Source organism: Loxodonta africana, chromosome 20 (genome assembly GCF_030014295.1).
Source record: "Loxodonta africana isolate mLoxAfr1 chromosome 20, mLoxAfr1.hap2, whole genome shotgun sequence".
NCBI lineage: Eukaryota > Metazoa > Chordata > Mammalia > Proboscidea > Elephantidae > Loxodonta > Loxodonta africana.
Window position 1 is genome coordinate 66,788,107 of NC_087361.1, and position 22,576 is coordinate 66,810,682.

The 22,576-nt window shown below is 41.0% G+C and overlaps 1 pseudogene; it reads right to left on the reverse strand.

Annotated features, from left to right (window-relative positions):
* Positions 1-3,693: 3,693 nt before the first annotated feature.
* Positions 3,694-19,971, reverse strand: LOC135228292 (C4b-binding protein alpha chain-like; annotated as a pseudogene).
* Positions 19,972-22,576: the final 2,605 nt, after the last annotated feature.

A 22,576-nucleotide genomic window follows, 5' to 3' on the forward strand; every position in this document is an offset into this window, starting at 1 on the left:
ATAGAAAAGAGCTTCTAAATAAACAGTTATTAATATTTTCTGAGACATATGAATAGACTTTTTTTTGTAAAGACAGAATACTTTTTAAAAATAAAAGAAATACTTTTTTAAGTAACAAAATCATTAGAATACATAGTCAAAGAAATAATCTAGAAGATGTAAGGGAAGACTGGAACAGATGAAGGTATGGGAAAGAGAAGAGAAAGACAAAACAAACAAACCAAATAACCTAGAGGATTAACAAGGAGGTTCAATGTCAGACTAGTATGATTTCCATAAAGATAAAAGAGAAAAAGAGAGAAAAGAAAATTATTGAAGAAACAATACCAAGAAAATTTCTCAGAAAAAAAAAATACATATGTATATATATATATACACACACACATATATATGAGTTTACTTCTAGAAAAATAGATACAAAGAAAATAATCCTATATAGTCAGGAATTAAAATGGCATCTGACTTCTCAACAGCAATATGAGGAACTATAATATGAGGGAGAAATTCTTTAGAAGTTCTAAGAGAAAATTATTTTTAACCCAACTTTCAATACCCAGCCAAAGTATCATTCAAGGGTAAGGAAAAAGACAATTGCATATTTGCAAAAGCTCAACATTTTTCTCTGATGCTTTATCTCATAGGCAGCTCCTGATGGATGTGCTTCAGTAAAATGAGGAAATAAATCAAGAAAGAAAAAAACACGTATCCAAGAAATAATGAGAGAGCAGGAAGCAAGTCCACAGACTGGAGAGCATTCATTGCATGTTGAAGTGCAGCAGACACTGTCAATGTCTTGTCAATATCAATAGAGTCTTCATTTTCTGAAGCTGGAAAGAGGAAGTCAGGCACAAACATAAATGCCCTTTGTGTGAGGCAAAACTTGGAATGTGGCTTTGGCAAGGAAGCGTCAATGTGCATGGAGCTCAGAGGAGAATGCAACTCCATTCAAAGTGGGGAGAACGGACGAGACTTTGTGGGAATGTGGACTTCGACTCAGGGTCCTGAAGGACCTGGATGATTTGGACATGTGAGCTGTGAAGTGAAGGCATTCCAGGAAAAGACACTGGTAAGAATTCAAGTACATATTTCCAAGACCTATATAGTAACACAGTATGCTGGTAATGACAACTTGAAGAGGAATGGTGTTGCATTCATCATCAAAAAGAACATTTCAAGATCTATCCTGAAGTATAATGGTGTCAGTGATAGGATAATATCCATATGCTTACAAGGAAGACCAGTTAATACAACTATTATTCAAATTTACGCACCAACCACTAAGGCCAAATATGAAGAAATTGAAGACTTTTAACAACTTCTGCAGCCCGAAATTGATCAAACATGCAGTCAGGATGCATTGATAATTACTGGTGATTGGAATGCAAAGGTTGGAAACGAAGAAGGATGCGTAGTTGGAAAATATGGCATTGGTGATAGAAACGAAGCTGGAGGTCACAGGATAGAATTTTGGAAGACCAATGACTTTTATATTGCAAATATCTCTTTTCAACACCATAAACAGTGACTATACGCCTGAACCTCACCAGATGGAATACACAGTAATCAAATTGACTACATCTGGGGAAAGAGATGATAGAAAAGCTCAACTTCATCAGTCAGAACAAGGCCAGGGGCCAATCGCAGATCAGAACATCAATTACTCATTTGCAAGTTCAAGTTGAAACTGAAGAAAACTAGAACAAGTCCATGAGAGCCAAAGTATGACCTTGAGTATACCCCTTCTGAATTTAGAGGCCATCTCAAGAATAGATTTGACACGCTGAACACTAATGACAGAAGACCAGGCAAGTTGTGGAATGACATCAAGAACATCATACATGAAGAAAGCAAGAGGTCATTAAAAAGACAGGAAAGAAAGAAAAGACCAAAATGGATATCAGAAGAGACTCCGAAACTTGCTCTTGAACACAGAGTAGCTAAAGCAAAAGGAAGAAATGATGAAGTAAAAGAACTGAACAGAAGTTTTCAAAGGGTGGCTCGAGAAGACAAAGTAAGGTATTATAATAATATGTGCAAAGAGCTGGAGATAGAAAACCAAAAGAGAAGAGCATGCTTAGCATTTCTCAAGCTGAAAGAACTGCAATAGTGAAAGATTCTAAGGAAAATATTAAACGATGCAGGAAGCATCAAAAGAAGATAGAAGGAATATGCAGTCATTATACCAATAGGAATTGGTCAATGTTCAACCATTTCAAGAGGTGGCATATGATCAGGAACCGATGGTACTGAAGGAAGAAGTCCAAGCTGCTCTGAAGGCATTGGCAAAAAACAAGGCTCCGGAAATTCTTGGAATATCAATGGAGATGTTTCAACAAATGGATGCAGTGCTGGAAGTGCTCACTTATTTATGCCAAGAAATTTGGAAGATAGCTACCTGGCCAATCGACTGGGAGAGATCATATTTATGCCTATTCCCAAGAAAGGTGATCCAACCGAATGTGGAAATTATCAAACAATATTATTAATATCACATGCAAGTAAAATTTTGCTGAAGATCATCCAAAAGCGGCTGCAGAGGTATATCAACAGGGAACTGCCAGAAATTCAGGCCAGATTCAGAAAAGGATGTGGAGCCAGGGATATTGATGCTGATGTCAGATGGATCTTGGCTGAAAGCAGAGAATACCAGAAAGATGTTTACGTGTGCTTTATTGACTATGTAAAGGCATTCGACTGTGTGGATCGTAACAAATTATGGATAGCATTTCGAAGAATGGGAATTCCAGAACACTTAATTGTGCTCGTGAGGAACCTGTATATAGATCAAGATGCAGTTGTTCAGACAGAACAAGGGGATACTGCATGGTTTAAAGTCAGGAAAGGTGTACATCAGGGTTATATTCTTTCACCATACTTATTCAATCTGTATGCTGAGCAAATAATCCAAAAAGCTGCACTATACGAAGGACAGGCATCAGGATTGGAGGAAGACTCATTAACAACCTGCGTTATGCAGATGACACAACCTTGCTTGCTGAAAGTGAAGAAAACTTAAAACACTTACTGATGAAGATCAAAGACCATAGCCTTCAGTATGGATTACGCCTCAACATAAGAAAACAAAAATCCTCACAACTGACAGATAAGCAGCATCATGATAAACAAAGAAAAGATTGAAGTTGTCAAAGATTTCATTTTACTTGGATCCATAATCAACACTCATGGAAGCAGCAGTCAAGAAATCAAAAGACACATTGCATTGGGCAAACCTGCTGTAAAAGACTTCTTTAAAGTGTTGAAAAGCAAAGATGTCACCTTGAAGGCTAAGGTGCGCCTGACCCAAGCCATGGTATTTTCAGTAGCATTATATGCATGGGAAATCTGAACAATGAATAAGGAAGACAGAAGAATTGACGCCTTTGAATTGTGGCGTTGGCAAAGAATATTGAATATACCATGGGCTGCCAGAAGAACAAATCTGTCTTGGAAGAAGTGCAACCAGAATGCTCCTTATAAGCGAGGATGGTGAAATTACATCTTACATACCTTGGACATGTTGTCGAGAGAGATCAGTCCCTGGAGGAGGACATCATGCTTGGTGAAGTATAGGGAGGAAGACCATCAATGAGATGGATTGACACAGTGGTTGCAGCAATGCACTCAAGCATTACAGTGATTGTGGGCATGGCACAGGACCAGGCAGTGTTTTGTTCTGTTGTACATAAGGTCACTATGAGTTGGAACTGACTCAACGGCACCTAACTACAACACAGTAACATAAAAATATTCACTATAAGTAATGGGTTTGTTTAGGACCCTCATTTCATGGAGCCCCAATGACCATGAAGACAAAATTTCTTGATACGAGAATTTTTAATTGAAAAAATTTACACTTTGCATTCAGAAAAGCAAATACTTGAGCCACAAGGGGGCAGATGATCAATGATTTCACAATCTCAAAAGCACTAAATGTTAGCTAATTCTCCTACCCAGATACATGTTACCATAAGTGGTGGTGCCAAAGGGACAGTAGAGTTGCTAAACTGAAGTTATCTCTATAGAATTGAAGGCAGAAAGTACCTTAACCTCTTTTAGAAAAGATTACACTGATGCTCCAGAGTAGGTTTCTTTCCCTTATCTCTCTCTTGTTCCAGTTGTTTAATCTCCAATGACAGTTTATACAGGTCCAGGGCCATTTTCACATCCTTCAGGTTTGGGAGACACTGCATGAGGTGTCTGCCCACTAGCACTTGTTCACAACCTTTAGGGATTTCCTAAAAGAGATAGAGTGGTGGGCATGGTTGAGGGGCTCATGTCTGATCATGAAGGAGGTTGTATCACTGATAAGGGATGACTACAGAATCAAGACCAACCCCAGAACTGGGGGGCAAGCAGGGAGAACCAGAAAAGACTTTGAGCCCCACCATACTCATTCCCAGAGGGAGAGGCATCAGTTCTGAGACAGCTCCCCAGAAGGCCTCCATGCTCTTTCTGCTGACCATCTAGAAATGGAACAACAGTACATTATATAGTCCAGGAAAATAAAGAGTCAGGGCTCCTGGGTCTATGAGATGGCCTTCCCTAAGGGGCTCAATTTTTCCTGTTCTAAGGTGACAGCAGGAAAACTTTTCCCTCCTAACTCTTTAGATGCTTTGAGGTGGAAAGAGAAGATTCCTTTGAACGACGTTTAAGAACTCAGTAATGACTCCTGACAAGAGATCTCACCAGTGATGGCTGCGACAGTGCTTCAGAGGTGACCACCATTTTAGGACATGAACTTCCTTGAATTGTGCCACTTACCCACTCACACTTGGGTACGTCTTGGTACCAGGTTCTGTTCTCTAAGCAACAATTTTTTTGAGAATCTACCACACCATAGCCAGGATCGCACTGGATGGTAACATTTTCAGGCTGAACATACTGAAGCTTATCTACAGAGAGCTTCATATTGGCTATTTCTGGTTTTAGACACAGAGCTATAATGGAAACACAATTTTAAGCAATCTGTAATCCTATAACAGTGTGCGATGATAAGAATGAACTACATTTAAGTACTGCTAATTGTTCTATCTTTTTTTTTCATTTTGATAATAACAATAATGTTAGTTAAACTTTTCATTGAACACTATGTTTCAGACTTCGGTAAGCACTTTATGTGATTATTTCATTTAAATTTCACAACAGCCCTATGAAGTGACTACTGTAATTAGTCCCATATCACCTACAAGAAAATTGGAATACACAGAGGCTTAGAACTTACTCAAGATCATAAAGTTTTTAAATAACATGACAGGATATTTAAAAAAAAAAAAAGATATGTGACCTCAGATTCTCAGCTTTCAAAATAATTACCCCTCAGTCTTGATCTCTACAAGATAGTAGGTATGAAATTTTTCTTCTTCTTGCCTCATTATCCTCCTGTGTTTAATAGAGACAATGGTGGCAAGTAATCCCTGGAGTTGTTGTTAGCAAAGAGATAAGACAGCTGTATGCAAGTGTTATAAATTGAATTGTGTCCCTCCAAAATATGTCTTGTAAATCCTAAACTCTATGTCTGTGGTTATACTCTCATTTGGGAGTGGGTTGCCTTTGTTATGTCAATATGGGTTGTCTTTTTTATGTTAATGAGACAGAATTAGTGTAGGGAGTGTCTTAAATCAATCTCTTTTGAAATATAAAAGAGTTTAAACAAGTAAGCAAGAGAAGCAGAGATGGCGGAAGAGAGATACGAAGTCACATGAAGATCACCCAGGAGCAGAAGCTCAAGGAGACAAAGACTTTTTATCAGAGCCAACAGAGATAAAAAGCCTTCCCCTAGAGCCCATACCCTGAATTCAGACTTCTAGCCTCCTAAATTGTGACAAAGTAAATATCTGTTTGTTAAAGCCACCTACTTACGGTATTTTTGTTATAGCAACACTAGATAACTAAGACAGCCTGTAAACATCAAATCCAGTCTTGACTCATTCTTTCACCACAACCAGTTGACAAACAAGGAGTCCCCACCACACCACCTATATCGTGGTGTTATGGATTGAATTGTGTCCCCCAAAATTGTGTGTCAACTTGGCTAGTCCATGATTCCCAGTATTGTGTGATTGTCCACCATTTTGTCAGCTGATGTGATTTTGCTAAGTATTGTAAATCCAACCTCTATGATGTTAATGAGATGGGATTAGTGGCAGTTTTGTTAATGAGGCAGGACTCAGTCTACAAGATTAGGTTGTGTCTTAAGGCAATCTCTACTGAAATATAAAAGAGAGAATTGAGCAGGGAGACATAGGGGACCTCATACCACTAAGAAACGAGAGCCAGGAGAACAGCACATCCTTTGGACCTGGGGTCCCTGCACTGAGAAGCTTCATAACTGGGGAAGTTTGATGACAAGGACCTTCTCCCAGATGGAACAGAGGAAGAAACCCTTCCCCTAGAGCTGACACCCTGAATTCGGACTTCTAGCCTCTTAGACTGTGACAGAATAATTTCCTCTTTGTTAAAGCCATCCACTTGTCATGGCACAGTGGATAAGTGCTCCGCTGCCAGCCAAAAGTTCAGCAGCTCAAATCCACCAGCTGCTCCTTGGAAACCCTATAGGACAGTTCAACTCTGTTCTACAGGGTCACTATGAGTCAGAATCAACTTGACAGCAACGGTGTTGGTTTTTTGGTTTTTGTGGTATTTCTGTTATAGCAGTACTAGATAACCAAGACACATGGGCAGGTGGTGTCCTGCATGAGGCTTTGATGGGACACCTGTCTCTTTATGATGTTTGGAATTAGCCAATGAGAGTCTACGTTCATACCAAAGCAAGTTTCCATGAAAATTTTGCTATAGGTCCACACAAGCCTCAGATAAAATGTGACTCCTCTAGAATATTTCTGGAAATGGGGTGGGAGCTTTCTCAAGGGGGCGGAATTGTGGAAATGAGGGAAATGAGAGAGATAATTTTCCTGTAAGTCCTTTATACTGTTTTTGCACTGAGTACCACCAGGATGTACTAATTACTTGAAATAAATCAAATCAAATCAGATGTTTATGCGTTGTCTCAGGCAAGAGAGAAGCTTTGCTGTAAATCCTGTCATGATATTTCCACCTACTTTGCCATGAGCTGAAAAGGAAGCTGGAGTTACCTTTATGCTGAGGAGCTAGAGATGACCAGACTGAAGAACTGCAGGAGATTTTAGCCTGCCAACCAGGGTGTATCCTACATCACATTCATATATAATCTCAGATTTGAAAATTGAATTAATTTCTTTATGACGTCCATGGGCACTGCTAGCAGGAAAATAATCTCAACCTTGATAGTGAGAGAGAAAAGTGAAAGTGATCTTGTAGAATTTATAAAATAAGACATCCAGACTCTGGGTGGTTTGTAGAAGGCTTCAGTCATTTTGTCTCTGCCCGTGGAAATGCTTGGCTAAACACAAGCACTTTGTCTTGCAGTCCTCAGGTGTAGGAACTGTAGACAGTATTGAGATGAATTCAAAGCTCTGAGGTCAAGGAATTTCTCCCATTTTTGTGGTAGGTTCACTATACTTTAAACTGTTTAAGGACCATTTGGCATGAAAGCTGGATTAAGCCTCAAAGTCACATTGTACTAGAGGCACACTCAACCTATTTCAGGCTAAAAGCAGAGATGTGCAACTGAGAAACTGCAAAGACAAATAAATCTGCAATCTCTGAGTCCCATCCCTCTGACAAATACTGACCATCCAATACCCACCAAGAATATACTTAATACATTTTGAAATGGTTTAGAAAGGAGATGTTAGGGACAATAAAAATGCTGACTTGCATGTTGAAATAATAAACATGACAGGTTCAGAGTTCTCTCTGAAAGCAAACACTCTTAGAGTTTGCAGTGCAGAGAATTTCTTTTATATGGGCTTTTTAGCCACAGTCTTGTAACTCTCACAAAATGATTGACTGGAACTATGCAAATCAGGTATGTAAAACCCTTTGTCTTAGGCTGGGTCCTCTAGAGCAGCAAAATCAGTAAAACATATAAATATATAGAAAGAGATTTATATTAAGGAAATGGTTCACACAATTGCAGAGGCTGGAACGTCACAAGTCCATGGGTCAGATTGGAGGCATCTCCTGATTCACATAGCTTCAGGGGCTGGCAAACCCAAGATTGGCAAGCCAGATAGTTGGGCTCTGGTTCACAGGCTTTGAAGACTGACGAATCCCAAGATTGGCAGGAAAGATGGTAGTTAAGCTCCTAGCTCAAGTCCCAAGAACTGGAGGTCAGATGAACAGGAACCTGGTGCAGGATCCAGAGTGACCAAAAGCCCACAAGCCTTGCCAGAAAGTCCTCCTATATTGGAAGCAAGCCACACACCAAAGGAAGCTCCCTTTCAATTGATTGGCTACTCAGAGCAGATCCCATCATGGAGGTGATCACATTATATAAAATCTTATCATGGAGGCGATCACATCATTATACTACTGCCAAATTACATCATAACTGCCAAACCCCTGAGAATAATGACCAGCCAAGTTGACCCACAACCCTAGCAATCACACCCTTGCAGGAATTGGACAGCGATTGTGCAAATAAGGTACCTGTGGCCAACCAAAGGGATTGGTCAGTTTTGCCGTTCTGCTAGGCTTAAAAGACCCAATCCCCCAGAGGTTGACAGGACCTCACTAGCTTCAGGAAGAAGAACGTTGAGCAGAGTACATCATTTGAGCCCATGGTCCTTGTGCTAAGAGCCTCCTAGACCCAGGAGACAGAGACAGCTGAACACTGAAAACAGACGGCACAAGACGACAAGAGACAGTACAAGATAGCACGAGTGGTGGGAACCAGGAGACTGGCACGAGCTGGCTGTGGTAGGCTTCCCAGCCCACTGAGTGAGGCAGTGCGGTGGGCTTCCTGACCCATGGAGCAAAATTGCTGAAAACCTTTGGGCAGGAGGGTTCCTGGCAGAGTAGGGTACCTCCAGACACTTACTGGTGGAACTAAAGAGTTGTAACACCTGCCTGAGCAGGAAAGTAGACCAAAATGGAAGGGCCAGAAGGCAGTAAGGGCTGAAGTCTGTCTTGGCTGTAAGCTGTCCTGATTGACAAACTCTATCCTGTCTCCTGAGTTGTTCCTGTTACTTCCAAGTTGATCCTGATCCCAAGTTGTAAACTTTTATTTTGGTAATAAACCCCATAACTGTGAGTATGACCTGTGAGTTCTGTGTGGCCACTGCAAAGCATTATTGCACCCAGCAGAGAAGTAGAGTACTGTAGCGGGGGTAAGCTGCTGTCTTAGGCTGGGTTCTCTAGAAGAGCTAAATCAGTGAAGGGTGTATATATAAATATACATAGAGAGATTTATTTTAAGCCAATGGCTCAGGTAGTTGCAGAGGCTGGAAAGTCCCAAATCTGTGGGTCAGGTGTCAGGCTGGAGACTTTTCCTGACTCACATGGTTGCAGGAGCTGAAGAACCCAAAATTGGCAGGTCAGACAGAAGGTTTCTGGCTCACGAGATTGCAGGAGCTGGCAAAGTCCAAAATCTGAAGGTCAGGCGGCAGGTTGGCTCATATCCCAAGATCTAGAAGTCAGATTCAGGGCCCAGAGTGAGTGAGTTTTGCCAGAACGTCCATATATATTGGATGCAGGACACATCCCCAAGAAAACTCCCCTTACATGAGATCACAAAATGGGGGATAATTACATAATGCTGAGAATTATGGCCTAGCCAAGGTGACACATAACATTAACATCACAGTCTACCACTCGTCAACTTGGCACCTGTACACATCTCCTTAAACTATACATAATCTCTAAATAAAGACAATTATAAAGCCACATTTGGCCTAAAATAATACAACTAACATGCACACAACTGAAAATGTACTAGCCCCATTTACATCTTATATTTTATAGTCAGTAATGGCATTTTTTTTTTAATGGAATAGAGGGAAGAAAACAAAAATATTTGATACATACACACATGTATACATATATAACAAAACAAGGAAGATATACTCACAACATTTACAATCCTGGTTTCTGCAACTGGTCACGTGGTCATAGCTAGTATTTAGAGCTACCTTCTTCTACCACCCATTCCGTATTCTCTTTGCCTTCAGCAACCATCTCGGCTGGTCATGGTTCTTCACTGAGCAGGGTGACCCAAACTTTCATTCCTGAAGTTTCTGGGCTATAAGTAGCCATGTTAGAATTGGGTTGCTGTAGTTTTCCATTGACTTTAATCACAGGGCATAGTAGTACTAGGAGACACCCTAAGGGATCTCCCGTATTCCAGACATAGTCTTCTTTACCTCCATTATGTAATAGCAATTTGATTTTCCATTGATAATCAGGATCAATCACACAAACCAATATGGTAACTCCCTTCTTGGCCTGTTGATCTGGAGGCATGAGGAACCCAGAGTGGTTAAGTGGCATTCTTAACTTTCACTTCAGTGGAATCAGTGATGTGTCTCCAGGTGGAAGCATTCCTCCCTTTGGAACTAAGACCTCTAGACCCATAGAGCATAGGTTCACAGGAAGAGGAGCCAAAAATTTTATGAGTGAGTCACTAGGAGTAACAGTGGGTACCGCCACTCCCATTTCCAACCTTTGATTCCTGGACCCATGAGTCCTGGCTATGGGAGAAAAAGCACCATATATTGAATACTGGTTTAGAGTATATACAGCCTCCTGGAGAACACTGCCCCAACACTGCAAGATATTGCCACTTGGCTGGCACTGTAATTATGTCTTTAGAAGGCCATTCCATTGTTCTATCAAGCCAGCTGCCTCAGGATGATGGGGAATATGGTAAGAACAGTGAATTCCATAAGCCTGGGCCCATTGCCACACTTCATTTGCTATGAAGTGTCCCTTGATCCAAGTTGATGCTGTATGGAACACCCCGATGGTAGATAAGGCATCCTGTAAGTCCATGAATGGTAGTTTTGGCAGAAGCATTGCATGCAGGGAAGGAAATATGTATCCAGAGTACTTGTCTATCCCAGTAAGAACACTTCACTTTTCATGATGGAAGCTGTCCAATATAATCAGTCTGCCACCAGGTTGCTGACTGATTGCCCTGAGCAATGATGCCATATAGGGGACTCCGTGTTGGTCTCTGCTGCTCCCAGATTGGGCACCCAGCAGTGGCTGTAGCCAAGCCGGCCTTGGTCAGTGGAAGTCCATACTGCTAAGCCCGTGCATAACCTCCATCATTACCACCACGGCCATTTGTTCTTGAGCCCATTGGAGTAAATATTTAGTAGATTTCCCAACTATTTCACTCCTAGGGACAGCATGACTTAGTAGCCAGAGCCAGACTGTTTTGATTACTGCTTTAACTCTGCTGTCCGTTATGATAACCACGCCCACTTTGTCTTTAGCAGTGAAGTGCTGCCACTTAGCCCCTAATACCACAAGGTTCAATCAGCCCCATTGCAGTCAGGTGTCTTAATTCAGTTAGGACAGTTCTCACTGTCAAATCTTACTTACATAAAATAGCAATCACAGCAGTCTTCAAGGAAGCTGGGGTTCCCTTCACAAATTTGTTCCTCAATGTTGTGGTGAAAGGTGTGTTCTCTGGGCACTCCATGAGTGGGTCTGTGGGTTTAACCTGATAAATCCACTCTAACATGCCTGTTTCCCTAATCCTTTGGGGACCTTCTTGTAAAGTATACCAAGGCATGCCTAGCATTTCAACTTGATTTAGTATAGGCCACCACTTAATTCCAGCTTCAATGAACCAACCCGATAAGCTATTAGATCCTTTATTAACCTCTCGAGCTGAAACACTGAATGAAGAATCTGTGCTTAGTGTTCCCATATCAATATACTCAGACTAATCCAGCATTATGTTCCTCGCACCATTTTCCCACACCACTAGTAGCAATTCCCACACATATTCCCCAGGTTTCTGTTTGTATGTATTAGAAAAATCAAGCAGTTCTTACGGAGTATAGTGTACCTTCCCCTGGGTCACACTTTGTACTTTACCTCTTGGGGTTTGCTAGGACTTAAAAGAAAAACGGGTAGTGGGGGTGTGTCCTGGGGACATTCAGCAATGTCTTATAAGGCATCTGCCTCAGGCGATGCCCCAGGTAATGCCCCAGTTGTTGCCACAGGCTGTATCTCAGACAAACGCAGTTCAGACACAGTTGGGTTAATCTCATCAGATGGGGGTAGAAGGAATAATGGTTTTACTGGAGAGGGCGGCTTAGCAGACAAAAATGGAATAAATTCTTCAGATGGGAGTAAGAGGCCTGGTTCTGTCGGCAAGAGTTATCCAATGGAATTTAGAGGCTCAGTGCCCATATGTCCCCATCTCAATCAATGGCCTCACTGTAACTTCAGACATCATTCAAGGTTGGGAATTCATTGGTGTCATAATTCCGCCACTCTTATGATAAGACTTGGGGTTTTGTTTTTAGCAATATTAGCTCTCTTAGTACAAGAAATAAGCTTTCTTTCAGAGCACAAGTGACAGCTTTGAGGTCTTTTGTGCGCCACTTGAGCTGTGACGCCAAAGACCTGAGCTCATCTCCTTCTTTCAACACTTCATCTAGTGAAAGCAGGACCAACAAACCAACCTCCCTATACTTACCAGTTTGACAAAAATGCTGAAGGGCTTCAAATACACAATTAGCCAGAGCCTTGTGTCTCAAAAATATTTGATCCAATGGTGGTGATATTTTATGTATTTCTACTCCCACCTTACACCATGGATTAGCACAGCCCCCTTCCCTACTAGAATTAGAATTATCAGTGTATTTAGGCCTGGCCAGACTTGAGAACCAATTCAGAAAACTCATCCTTAAGATTTTGTTCGTCTAGAACCACTCTTGGTACCAAACGTCTTAGGCTGAATTCTCTAGAGGAGCAAAACCAGTGAAGGTTCATGCAATTGTGGAGACCGGCAAGTCCAAAATCCAGGGGTCAGCCAACAGGCTGGAGGCTTTTCCTGACTCATGTGGTTGCATGAGCTGAAGAACCCAAAATTGGCAGGTCTCGCAGAAGGTTGCTGGCTCCTGCATCAAGAACCAAAGATCAGAGGATGACGAGTCAGATGTAGAATCCAGACCGACCGAGCTTTGCCAGACTTTGGACATATTATCAGGAGGGACCAGTCTCTGAAGAAAGACATCGTGCTTGGTAGAAGGTCAGCGAAAAAGAAGAAGACCCTTAACGAGATGGTTTGACACAGTGCCTACAGCAATAGGCTCAAGAATAACAAGGATTATGAGGATGTTGCAGGACCAGAGAGTGTTTTGTTCTGTTGTACATAGGGTCACTTTGAGTCAGAACCAATTCGAAGGCACATAACAACAACAACTGGCCACACCACCAAGGAAACTCCCCTTACATCAGATCCCAAAATGGAGGACAATTACATAACACTGAGAATCAAGCTCTGACCAAGTTAACACAGAATGTTAACAATCACAGCTGGTGTCTGAATTGGTTAAAAGATTGGAGAGTGAAGGTATGTTCTACCTCCACCTCATAGGAATCAGCTTTGGGCTGATGGTGATTATTCTGTCTCCTCCAGCTGCAGTTAGATGAGATTTGATGCTCCTAGCACCATACAGGGTTTGCAAGAACTGCATGAGAAATGAAATAAAATACAGCTTCAAGAATGTCAGATGAACAATTGGTCTCAACCCACCTGGATCAAAGGAGAATGAAGAACACCACGGTCACACGATAACTAAGAGCCCAAGAGACAGAAAGGGCCACATGAACCAGAGACCTACATCATCCTGAGACCAGAAGAACTAGTTGGTGCCTGGCCACAATCGATGACTGCCCTAACAGGGAGCACAACAGAGAACCCCTGAGGGAGCAGGAGATCAGTGGGATGCAGAGCCCAAATTCTCACAAAAAGACCATACTTAATGGTCTGACTGAGACTAGAGGAATCCCGGTGGTCATGGTCCCCAAACCTTCTGTTGGCACAGGACAGGAACCATTCCCGAAGACAACTCATCAGACATGAAAGGGACTGGACAGTGGGTAGGAGAGAGATGCTGATGAAGAGGGAGCTAATTATATCAGGTGGACACTTGAGACTGTGTTAGCATCTCCTGTCTGGAGGGGGGATGGGAGGATAGAGAGTTGGAAGCTGGCAAAACTGTCACGAAAGGAGAGACTGGAAGGGTTGACTCATTAGGGGGAGAGCAAGTGGGAGTACGGAGTAAGGTGTATATAAACTTATATGTGACAGTCTGACTTGATTTGTAAACGTTCACTTGAAGCTCAATAAAATTTAATAAAATTAAAAAAAAAAAAAGAATGTCAGATGAAGAACTATGCTAATGTACAATTTCCTCTTAGTGTTAAAACCAAGTAATGATAGCATCAGGATTTTTATTCACTAGAAATAAAAACATTAAAACAGCTATCAAACCGTGTTTAGAAGACCCTCTAATGGTTTTTCTCTCTTGAACTTCACTATTCTCTTATGAGTCTTCTTGTATTAGCAAGTTAACCCTTGTAGCTTTGGTCCCCAAATATGCCATGCACAGTCTCATGGTTATACCAGTGCTCATATTGTCCCTCCTACCTAGAATGCTATTCTCTCTCTCTGCTTGCTGCTCAAGTACCACTTTTCCATAGGGCTTCTAGTGCCTAGCACAGCTGTTACTTATTTCTGTGAGCTTTTGCAGCACTTATTAAACCCAGTGTTGTCGAGTCGATTCCACAGCACTTATTAGGAGCAGATTATACATTACACCCAACTAGTTGTAGAGCTCTTATTGCAACATTAGGCATTTGTATACATAATCTCATCCAATCTTATCACAACAACCATAAGAGAAACATATTAGCATCTTCCCCAAAGTTTATAAAAGAAAACAGAACCTTGGAGAGGTTATGTGTCTTGCTCAAGGTGAGACAGCTACTGAGTGATAGAGGCAGACTTAGAACTGTGCTCTGCCTTGCTCAATAGTCCGTATTCTCTATGACTTCAGTCTACATTTTCTAGCAATCATTTCACAGCTGACTTGCACTACGCGTATATCCAATTCTCTTCATCTTGACAGCAAGTAACATCTCTCGAGCGTCTCTGTGTCTCCAGCATCCAGCATATTGCTCTTGACATTGTAGTTTCAAAATAAATGTTCACCTATTTTTTATAGATAAGTCTAGAGTTCAAACATAGAACTTTCTAAGCCTCAGATCAAACATATAATTAGGAAATGCTTTTTATGAATTAACACCACAAATATGTATGCAAGTTGATCCCTGTAAGGCTAATTAGCAGACACTAAGGTGAATTCTTGCAATACTGTAAGGAAGATAAAGACACAAACACATGAATAGCAAAACCACAATATCTGGTAGTGTGTGATAAAGTGTCCCAAGACAAGTGAAGACAGTGAGAAGGCAATAAAAAAAGAGAGAACCAAAGAAGAAAGGGTTAAGATAACACCTCCTAGAGGAGACTGGAAGTATATTTTGAAGTTTGGATAAAAATTGCTTAGGTAAATGAGATGTGGGGAGGCACTTTATGTTGGAGTGATGGTTTGAGCAAAGGTTTCGAAGCAGTTGTAAGTTGGTTTTGAATAAAGGGGCAAACTCAGAAAGCAGGCTGAGACAGATTTGGGCAGATCTTATACTGCAGGGTAAGGGGGTATTTTGAGGAAATGGAAGAACAAGGGATAAATACAAAGAAACCAGAAAGGATTGGCAGGTCTCTGTGACCTGTTAGACATGGTCTACCTTCACCGCCTCTGAAAGGAAGAGGAGACCTGGAAGGTCAAGGTACCAGTGCTCAGGGAGGACAATGAGAATGTTGGGTTGGGTAGGACTTTAGGAAAATACTGTTGTAGCCATTTCAGTTTCCAACAGAACAAAATCACTCCAGGATATAGGATAGATTTTACCTAACCTTAATCTTTTTTTTTTTAATCTTTCTCTTAAAACATCCCTCATTTTGATGCCAAAACTTTCAAAGTAAAATATTTTCACACCAAACTTAGAAAAACAATTCAGAAATCACCTCGTGATATTAAAAGTTCATGAAGTGACTTACAAAGGATCATTCTGTTGTTGCTGTTAGGTGCTATTGAGTCAGTTCTCACTCATAGTGGCCCTATGTACAACAGAACATGGTTTTCTTTATGTTGAAATGTAATCCATGCTGAAGGCTGTAGTCTTTGATCTTCATCATTAAGTGCTTCAAGTCCTCTTCAACAGTAGCATGTACGGTTGTGTTATCTGCATATCACAGGTTATTAATAAGTATTCTACCAATCCTGATGCCATGTTTGTCATCATGTAGTCCAGCTTCTTAGTGTATTTGCTCAGCATACAGATTGAATAAGAATGGTGAAACAATACACTCCTGACACACAGCTTTCTTGATTTTAAGCCATGCAGTAGCCCTTGCTCTGTTCAAACGACTGCCCTTGGTCTATGTACAAGATCCTCATGAGCACAATTAAGTGTTCTGGAATTCCCATCCTTTGCAATGTTATCCATAATTTGTTACGATCTATACAGTCGAATGCCTTTGCATAGTCAATAAAACACAGGTAAACATCTTTCTGGTATTCTCTGCTTTCAGCCAAGATCCATCTGATATCAACAATGATATCCCTCATTCCATATCTTCTTCTGAATCAGGTTGAATCTTTGGCAGTTCTCTGTCAATATACTGCTGTAACCACTTTTAAATGATCTTCAGCAAAATTTTTCTTGTTTGTGATTGTCTTAGTCATCTAGTGCTGCTGTAACAGAATTACCATAAGTGGATGGCTTTAACAAAGAGGAAGTTATTTACTTTCTCACGGTCACAGGTTACAAGTCCAAATTCAGGGCATCAGCTCCAGGGGAAGGCTTTCTCTCTGTGTTGGCTCTGGAGGAAGGTCCTTGTCCTTAATCTTCCCCTGGTTAAGGAGTTTCTCAGGAGCTGGGACTCTGTGTCCAAAGGACGTGTTTTGCTCCTGGTGCTGCTTTCTTGATGGTATGAGGTCCCCCACTCTCTGCTTGTTTCCTTTTCTTTTTATCCCTTGAGAGATAGAAGTGGTGCAGGCCACACCCCAAGGAACTCCCTCCACATTAGATCAGGTGAACTGAGTAAGGGTGGTGTTATAATCCCACCCTAATCCTCTTAATATAAATTACAATCACAAAATGGAGGACAACCACACAATACTGGGAATCATGGCCTAACCAAGCTGATACACACATTTTTGGGGGGACATAATTCAAGCCATGCCAGTGATATTAATGATATTGTCCAATAATTTCTGTATTCTGTTGGATCACCATTCTTTGAAATGGGCACAAATATGAATCTCTTTGAGTTGGTTGGCCAAGTAGCTGTCTTCCAAATTTCATGGCATAGACTAGTGAGCACCTCCTGTGCTGCATCCCTTTGCTGAAACATGTCAACTGGCATTCCATCAGTTCCTGGAGCCTTGTTTTTTGACAATGGCTCCAGTGCAGCTTGGATTTCTTTCTTCAATACCATCGGCTCTTGATCATATGTTACCTCCTGAAATGTTTGAACATTGGCCAATTCTTTTTGGCACAGTGATTCTGCGTATTACTTCCATCTACTTTTGATGCTTCCTTCATTATTCACTATTTTGCCCATAGAATCCTTCAAAATTGCAATTCATGGCTTGAATTTTACTTCAGTTCTTTCAGCCTGAGATATGCTGAGCACGTTCTTCCCTCTTGGCTTTCTAATTCCAGGTGTTTGCATATTTCATTATAACATTTTCCTTTGCTTTCTCAAGATAAATAGATCTTGGAATGTTCCTTTTGACAATGAACACATTATTTTTCTTCAATTTGTCATTCCTGGCATAGTAGACCATATGATTGTCTGATTCAAATGGGCCGTACCAGTCTATTTCAACTCACTAATGCCTACGATATTGATCTTTATGTGTTCCTTTTCATTTTTGATGACTTCAATTTTCCTAGATTCATACTTCATACATTCCACATTCTGATTATTAAGGGATGTTTACAGCTGTTTCTTCTCATTTTGAGTCATGTCATATCAGAAAATGAAGGTCCTGAAAGCTTGACTCCATCTATGTCATTAAGGTTGACTCTACTTGGAGGAGGCAGCTCTTTCCCGGTCGTATTTTGAGTGTCTTCCCACCTGGGGGGCTCATCTTTTGGCACTATATCTGACAGGGTTCCACTGCTATTCATAAAGGTTTCACTGGCCAATTTTATTTATAAGTAGACTGCCAGGTCTTTCTTCCTAGTCTGGCTTAGTTGGGAAGCTCTGCTGAAACTGTCCACCATGAATGACCCTGCTGGCATTTGAAATGCCAGTGATAGCTTCCAGCATCACAGCAACATGCAAGACACCACAGTATGACAAACTGACAGATGAGTGGTGGATATAGGTTATAAGTGTATACAGATAGATTTTTTTTTAATTCTTAGAAATTTTTTTCCTTAAAGAAGAAATCGTAAAATTGTATTGACATAAGAATAAGAAATATTAATTTTTATTTGTACATTTCCATTTATATACTAATATAATACCTTATTCCACACATCAGCGTTTATAACCAGCATAAATTGAACATGCCAAACATGTCATATACAGGTTGACCTGATGGGCTCAACAGGTACTCACAATTCCTTTCAGTGCTTATTGGTTAGAGACAAGTGTTGCCTGAATTGCAGTACATTTCCAAATCCATTGTCGTTGAGTTGATTCTGACTCATAGCAGCCCTATAGGACAGAGTAGAACTGCCCCATAGGATTTCCCAAGGCTGTAATTTTTACAGAAGACTGTCACATCTTTCAACCAAGGAACAGCTGGTGGGTTCAAACTGCTGATCATTTGGTTATCAGTCAAGTGCTTTACCACTGTGTCACCAGGGCTCCTTTTCAGTTTATACAATGCTATATAATTTTATTCTAGTAAATTCACTCATTATTTGTAATAATGTGATTTTTCTCTGATGACAAAATTTTGCTAAATCAATCATTAATCCAACAGAAAAATAATTAGCCAAAAGAAGAATAAATTTTTAAGTATTTAGGAGAATCCACTTAAATATAATAAATTAATGAAAAATTAAAGTTTTTTTTTTTTTGCTAATTGGCTTCTCAAGGATTTGTAATATTTTGCTTTTCAAGTAATAAGAGCCTATATCCAAACAGACTAAAGCAATTTATTTAAATATGTATAGTAATAGAATAATTCATTGTAATTCTACAAAATCATGCTGAATTATTGACAAAAAAAAATTTTTTTTTTTAATTATACTTAACTAATTTTTAATATGGAATTCTTCTCCATACCTTGGTGTAAAACTGCCACTTGGGCAGTGAGTTTATGTTAATGGGGGGGAACACTGAGAAAAGTTGGGTGACAATGGTTGCACAACTCAAAGAATGTAATCAATGTTACTGAATTGTATGTAGAAATTGTTGAGTTGGTGTATCTCCTGCTGTGTATATTCTCAGCAACAACAAAAATAAATATATTATTAAAAAAAAAAATCTATAGCCCCTTCTTCCCATTATCAAGGACCTCACCATATGGACTGAAGAGTAATTTTGACTTTCTAGTCTTATTATTTAAGAAATACATTTTGTGAGATGGAGTAAGCATGGCGCTATAGACAGAAGCACCACACTGTCCCTCCACAGCAAAGACCCAAAAGACTAAGTAAAACGGATACAAACATCAATCCTGGAACCCTAAGCATCAAATAAAGGGATAAAGAACTAGTCCAAGCACCAAATGGATTAAGAAATTGACAGAGAACAGAGAACGGGGAGAGCTACAGACTGGAGGTGCCCTATCAGCTAACATGGTATGGATTTGTCATATTGGACCCCTTAGTCACCAAGAATGGTGGACAGGACTACCGGAAGGCAGCTTCACGGAGCTCCCAGCAGGAGACAGAGCACCGGGTAGACAAGGATACAACTTTCCCACCCCTGCCCTCACTGCTTTCTGGGAGGCCGCAATCCCTCTGCCAGGGAGACGCCAGCTCCTTGCTGCTCAGGCCCACCCCACGCCCACCAGCTGGCTCCTTCAGTGCCATTTTTTTTGTACTATTGCTTTTTTGGGCTTCTTTTGGTTTCTTCTCTCTCTCTCTCTCTCACCTCCTTCCCTTCCTTTCTCACAAACAGCTGGCACCATCTGCCACCTCTGCTCCTCTTGATGGGCTGAGCAGTGACAAGTTGGTGGGCTCCCTCAGGGCTTTTTTTTCCTGTTTTCTCTTTTCTCGATTTCTTCTCTCTCTCTACCTTCCTTTCTTTTCTCCTGAAAACCTGGCAGTGTGTGCCATCTCCACCCCTTCTAGGTGGGCTGTGCCGTTCTGCTTGGCCTGGGAGTCCCTTCCTGGGTCCGCACCACCACATCAGTGTGCTCTTTTATGGCATTTTTTTTTCAATTCTTTTTCTTTCTTTTTTTCTTTTCTTGGTTTCTTTTCTCTCTCTACCTTCCTTTCTGTCCATTCTCCTGAACACCTGGCACCGAGTGCCATCTCTGCTCCTTCTTGACAGGCTGTGCAGTGCTGCTAGACTGGGGAGCCACTTCCCCAGTCTGCATTACCACACCAGTGGGCTCCCTGGGGGCATTTTTTTTTTTCTTTTCTTGGTTTCTTGTCTATCTCTACCTTCCCTCACTTCTTTTCTCCCAAATACCTGGTTCTGTGTGCCATTTGCACTCCTTCGAGATGGGCTGTATAGCACCACTTAGCTGGGGAGCCCTTCTCCAATCCACACCACCACACCAGTGGGCTCCCTCAGGGAGTTTTGTTTTTGTTTGTTTTTTTTTTTTAATTTTTTTTCATTTCTTGGTTTCTTGTCTCTCTATTCTTTCCTTCCTTCCTTTCCTTTCTCCCAAATACCTGGAGTCGTGTGCCTTTTCTGCTCCTTCTTGACGGGCTGTACACTACTGCCCAGCTGGGGAGGCACTTTCAGTGGGTTCCCTTGGTGCAATTTTTTTTTCTCCTTCCTTCCTTGCTTCCTTGCTTCCTTCTTTCCTTCCTTCTTTTCTTTCTTTCTCAGTTTCTTGTCTCCCTCTACCTTCTTTCCTTTCCTTTCTCCAGACCACCTGGCTGCATGCACCTTTCTCTCTCTCTTTTTTTTCCAGTTTTTTATCCATCTCTCCCTTCCTTCCTTTCCTTTTCTTGCCTATGTAGCCATGTGTGCCAACTCTACTGCTTCTTGATGGGCTGTGCAACACAGTCTGGCTAGAAAGTCACTGGCACACAGCTTCCATGGGTCTGTGCCACTCCAATGGCAGGCTCCCACAGCAATTTTTGCTTTTTTTTTTTGTGTGTGGCTTCCGTTTCTCTCTCTCTCCTTTCTCTGTTCCTCACACCCACTTAGCTCCAAACATAACATCCTCCCATTCTCTCCTGCTTATCTTCAATGCGTGCTGAGTACCACATCCCCGAGTGGCAAAGGCGTGGACTACCGGACCCTGCCCTGCACTACCCCCAGCCCTGCTCTGTCGGCCCCAGTATGTGTCACAAATGACCCATCCCCACCCCTCTCCCTCTGCTGGACCTGTCCTGCTGCACCATAGCTGAGCAATTGGCCCTGCCCATTGGACAAGGAGGTGAGAAGTATCGTGCCCACAGACATGCAAACAACAAACAATGCTCAGCCTGCCTGCCCAGACATAACAAAATAAAACAAAAAAAAGCAGGATGAAACAAACAAATCTACAACCAATAAATGAAGAAAATAATTACTGAATGTCCCTAACACAGGAGACAATATTAAAACATATTAAAAACAGGACAGGATGGTTCCAGTAGGGGTACAAAATAAAACACCAGATGACTTTCTAGTGGAAGAAAAGACACTGGAACTACTTGATAGGGAATTCAAAACTCTAATATTCATGACTATCCAAGTGATGACAGAAAAAGCAGACAAAAATAAGGAAAAATAGACAAAATCACAGAAAAGACAGACAAAATAATGGAAGAATTCAGGAAAATAATACAGGAACAAAATAAACACACAACTAGAAATCACACAAAAACAAAAATTAGAAATCCAAATGATAAAAAATAAGATTTCAGAAATGGACAGTGGACTGGAGCAAGTTTAAAATAAAGGAAGACAGGATCAGTGAAATTGAAGACAAACCCTTGGCTACCACTTTGAGGAAAAATCAAAGAAAAGAACAAAGAAAAATGAAGAAATTCTAAGAACAATTTGTATACAATCAAAAGCAAAAATTTTTGAGTGATTGGAGTTTCAGAATTGAGGGAGAAAATGGAAAACACGGAGAGGATCACTGAAGAATTGCTGACAGAAAACTTCCCTAATATCATGAAAGACTAAAAGAGGACCATCCTAAGCCTTGGTTAGAAGCAGTCTTAGTTATCTAGTGCTGTTATAACAGAAATATCATAAGTTGATGCCTTCAACAAACAGAAGTTTATTCTTTCACAGTCTAGTAGGCTCGAAGCCCAAATTCAGGGCATCATCTCCAAGGGAAGGCTTTCTTTCTCTGTTGGTTCTGGAGGGAGGTCCTTGTCATCAATCTTTCCCCGGAATAGGAGTTTCTCAGAACACGGACTTCAAGTCCAAAGGACATGCTCTTCTCCTGGCTCTTGTTTCTTGGTGATATGAGGTCCCCAACTCTCTGCTCACTTCCCTTTCCTTTTATCTCTTGAGGCCACA